This window comes from Halichoerus grypus, chromosome 11 (assembly GCF_964656455.1).
Source record: "Halichoerus grypus chromosome 11, mHalGry1.hap1.1, whole genome shotgun sequence".
Taxonomy (NCBI): domain Eukaryota; kingdom Metazoa; phylum Chordata; class Mammalia; order Carnivora; family Phocidae; genus Halichoerus; species Halichoerus grypus.
This window is the reverse complement of record NC_135722.1, coordinates 95,085,237-95,090,180: the sequence shown is the minus strand read 5'-3', so window position 1 is coordinate 95,090,180 and position 4,944 is coordinate 95,085,237. Positions and strand designations below refer to the sequence as shown.

Sequence of the window (4,944 nt, the reverse complement as noted above, 5' to 3'; positions counted from 1 at the left end):
AGGGAGGGCCCTGGGCTGGGAGGAGGCGGAGGGCCTGGCGGGTGGGGGGGGGGGGGACGGGAGGAGGCAGGAGCCTGAGTCCCTGGGAGAATCCCGGCTTCTCACCTTACCAGGGGCGTGGGGAATGGAAAGATGCCCCCTGGGTGGTAGGAGATGGAGACGAGTGCTGGGGAAATAGGAAACTTTGTCTCTGAACTACTGTATCGGGGGGGGGGGGGGGGAGTAGAGGACATGTCCCCAGGGAGGTTTGGTGGGGAAGGGAGCTGGCGGGCATTTCCAGGCTCTTGGGACACTAGGCCTGCTCCTTCCAGGCGGCTGATGAAAGGATGCGTTAGTTTAAGACGGGCTTTTGGGAGAATCGTTTTGCCCTCAAGTTGGGAGACGCTGAGAGTGAGGGGATTGGAGTAAGATGGGGCCTGGGAGGAGTACCTTGTCCTGGGATCTGGGAAGGGGGCAGTGTAAGGGTCCTGTGTGGAGCTTCATTCTTTGTTGAGAACGGGGAGTGCAGAGTTCTAGATCCTCTCCCAGGAAGACATCTGGGAATTGATGAAGCGAGAAGATTTCATACTGTCTTCTCTTGAAACAGTGATTTTAGAAGTTGTAGTTAAGGAAAGTTGGTTGGAAGAGTTCAACTGTTGACAGCCAGTTGAGGAAGGAGGAGCTCTAGTCTGAAGGTTGCTCAGTTACGGGGAGCTTGTAGGCACCGCCTAGGGCTGTCGTTTGGGGAAGTTAGCAACCCTTTTAGGTCCAGACACAGGCTTAGCTGGGGCTGTCCCTGTTCTTTTTACGCTGCCCTGGAGCTCTTAAATTGGTTTCAAGAGGCCATCTTGAGCAAAGAGATTACGTGTAGGTGCTGAGGACTAATGAAAACACTCAGCCTTTGGGTCCTGAGGCATTAGAACTAGATCTCTAGGGTAAGAGCTTTCAGACTTTTTTTTTTTTTTTAATCATGCCCCATGTTAAGAAGTACTTTTTACATTATCATCTAGTACATACCTATATATGAATGAAAAGTTTCACAGAGCACTGTTTACCCTTATTACATGTGATGCGTTCTGATAATTTCTATTATGTTCCATTCTCTTTCATTAAAAATGCTGACTGAAATCCACTAAATTGATTTGTGGGTCACAGGTTGCACTTTGAAAAACGCTGTCTCCTAGGCACATTTCTTTGGCTTCAGTTAGTGTTCTCATGTTGTATGCTTCTAAAGAGCCAGGATGATTATAAGGAGATGGGTTTGGGTGGGGGTGCAACTGACTGCTTTGTTTGTTTACATATTTATGACGTAGCATATTTGGCATTTTGGAACATAATCTTAATCTTTGATATCTTAATCTGGCCTGATTATTTTATGAAATTTTTGAAGTGTATGCTTTAATTTTCTCTATCCTTTGCCATGTGAAAGAAAATGAGAGGCCTAATTCCATTTAGTTGACTTATCCCTACAATATACTTAAGGTAATTTTAATATTATAGTGTTGTAAATATACACTGATTTGCTTTTCTGCTATTTAAAAACTCTCAAGCTGAAACCTAAACTCTTCTTATTCCAATAATATATAGTTTAATAATTCTACGTAATTAAAGATAAAGGTTCATGGCTTTAGTATATATTTTAAACTTAATCATAAACCTAAGTGTAACTTTGAGTCAGTTAACATCTAATTCCCCCCGTGATGTTTTCATCTGTTTATAAAATAGATTAGGTCTTTATATGAACAGTATTATAATGAACATTAATAAGTATTGGTGAACAAAGTGAGAGACCTTCATGAATTTGCTATGTTTAAAAGTCTTTTTAAAGATTGTCATCCAGCCTATTGTTACATGATGTTGAGTGTCAAGTAATGTTGCCTGATTTCAGTAGGTAAATTTATAGGGTATGTATTTAAGACCAGTTTATTGGTGTTAATTCTTGTTGAGGATGCCTTCATATTATTTGGGACATGGAATTCCAAGTCATAGCCATCAGGAAAGAATTACCCAAATTAAACTTCATCATTGGGGCCATATTCTTGATGAGATGCCTTATGAAAGTATTTTTAATCATCTTCAAACTTTGTGTGTTGTAAATTATATATTTATTGACTATATCTTGGGTACTGGTGAGAGGATCTATGTTGGCATGTATCAGCCATCCTTTAAAAATTATCTTTTTATCAGGTGAATATTTGTTTTGAAATCTTTAGCTTTAAAGAATGTTTAAAAGCTTTCTTTTTGTGGTAGTTGCTTGGAACATGAAGGAAGAATCTCATTAATTTCGTTTTTCTGGGAATCATGTGTACCTGTCAATAAACAGTTGTGGAGAACTTACCCTGAGTGATTGTGTGTGCTTTTTTATAGTTTTCATTTTTTCCCTTGAACCTCAGACTCTTAGGTATGTCCACCTATAGCAGGCTCTTTTCTCCTAATTTTTGCTTCCAAACTGCTGTGGGTTTGGAAATTAGATGCTTATATTTGTTAGAACTTTGTGTAAAATAAGATTATGCAGCTCTGAATAATGTTCTTTCTATTGTATATGTATATATGTTTATTATATATACACAAATACTCTTTTTAGTGTATGAACTATGTGATATGTATTTTGGCTGGTCAGAGGCCTATTTACTGACCTCTTAATTGTGGGCTGTGTTTTAAGTGAACTCTTTATATACTTAGTCTAATTAGCTATATAAGAAAAAGTTCTAAAAAGTAACATGAAACTGACAGTGATACAGTTTGGACTTTGAGAGTGAAGCAATCAGCTGTGATTGTTGCCTTTGCCCTACATGCCTGAGTCATTAAGAGTTGCTGTTCCTTCCTTTCCAGTCGTTTTCGTTACCCTCTCCTGACTTTCATTTTTTTGAGATTAGAGTGCTAACAGCCTCACTATTGCCATTGTTTGTTATTCTCGTTCTACTTGATCTTGCATAGCTTCATCAGAGTACTCTTCCAAAGAACAACACCCGAATTTATCATTTCTCTCCTCAAAAACCATTAACTTCCTAGTGCCAGCACTGAATAAAGCCCATACTGTTTAGGTTGACATTGATGGTATTCTAGAGCCTCTATTTTTTTTCCTGACATTGTTTTTCCATCCTAACTGCAGATCCTCTGTTCCTGCCAAGCTGTCTGCTCATTGTGCTTTCTTTTGTAACATTATTCCTGAAAGTCTGGGAAATGTGTTCTTCATGAATTCCTACTCATCATTTTATTACAGATGACCCTTCTTCCTTAAAGTGTTTCTTGCCTGTACTATCTACATTACTTTTCCTACATTGCTTTGTATTATTTGTATATGTTGTTTGTACCCCTGTTAGATTGTAAATTCATAGAGGACAGGAGGCTCAACCTCTAATCTTTAGGACACCTAGCACAGGGTTTATCAGAGTTCATGGACCAAGTGAATCAGAATTGACTGAATTTATGGTGAAAATTGCAGGTCTCTGAAAATTCCACCCTCGACTTAGTAAATCAGAATCTTGGGATTTGCCTAGGTGGATCTTCTGTACAGTAAAATTTGAGAATTACTTACCTAGCATTATGCTTTACATTGCAGTAGGTACACACAGTTTTTGAGCTGTCCCATTTGTCTGGACTTCTTTCTCAGCATTCATAATAATAATAATGACAATTTGTTGACTACTTACTGCATGCCAGATACAACTAGATGCTTTAAAAACGTCATTTAATCTTCACAGTGACTAATGACTACAAAATAGCTATTAATAGTTCCATTTTACAAATGAGAAGGCAGGCATAAAGAGGTAAGTAACTTGTTCAAATTCCAGTGCAGATCTGTGATTGAACTTAGGCCTAACTGAAGCCCCGTGCTCTTACTCACAGTGCTCTTCTAAAAACAGATTTGAACAAGATGACACACTTCCAAAACTCCAGACTGTGGCTTTGTGAAACTTTTACTAATAATTCATTAATGGCCCTTAGGAATGTGATCTATTACTGGCACTGTTAAGAAAAGGATAATTTAAAAGTTCTGAGATTAATGCTCTTCCGGTGATTTTCTTAATTCCTCTTTCGATTTTGTCATACTCATCACCAGTATACTTGATTTTCATTTCACGGCCAGAAGGTGTTACATCAAAGTAAAATTCACTCTTTAATTCATTCGGCAAATATTTGTTGCCCTGTGCCAGATATTCCTGCATGTCACACTGAGCTGGACCTACAAATCTTTACCTTTGTGGGACTTAGGTTCTGGTGGAAAGGGACTGAAGCCCTAAATTAACATATAGTGGAAAGTGCCATAAAGAATGAGAAAGGCTGGAGTGATTGATGGTAGCAGTGGGGCTATTTTTGATGGGTTGGTCAGAGGCAGCCTTGTCGAGAAGGTAACATTTGTGTTTAAATTTGAGGCTTGGATGCTGAGATGAAGCCAGCAAAACCGAGAGCCAGGTAAAAGGCATTCCTGTGAGAATGTCTTAGGAGAGAATCAGCCTGGCAAGTTTTGAAAAGTAGAAAACCATGATGGCTGAAACCTAGTGGGTGGGAGGAGGTGAGGTCAGAGAGGTGAGCAGAGAACAGATTGGAGGGAGCCCTGAAGACCCCGATAAGAGATTGGGTTTCATTCTAAGTGTGAAGGGAACGAAGCCTTTGGAGAACTTAAAGGACATGATTTGACTTAGTATTTTGAAAAGATCACTTGGCTTCGTTGTGGAGGATGCGTTGTATAGTTGTGAGAGACCAGGAAGGGAGCTATCGCAGCAGTCCCAGTGAGAGGATGGAGGCTTCAACCAGAGTAAAGTAATGGAGATGGAAAGAGTTGGGTTTGAGAGATACTGTTGATAAACCTTGCTGATTAATTATTGCATGAGGGTGTGAGAGGAAGAGAGAAACCAAATACAGCTCCAAAGGTGGGGACTGGTGGAGGAAGAACAGGCTTGAAGAGGGAAATAAGAGTTCTGTTTTTGCCCTCTGTGTGCCTCTCCCTGATAATACATCCCT

At 39.8% G+C, this 4,944-nt stretch overlaps 1 protein-coding gene across 2 annotated transcripts in view; it reads left to right on the top strand.

Moving 5' to 3' along the window:
- TBCEL (tubulin folding cofactor E like) overlaps positions 1 to 4,944 on the top strand; it is an 88,571-nt gene that overhangs the window by 435 nt on the left and 83,192 nt on the right. The gene's annotated exons all lie outside the window — the stretch shown is intronic.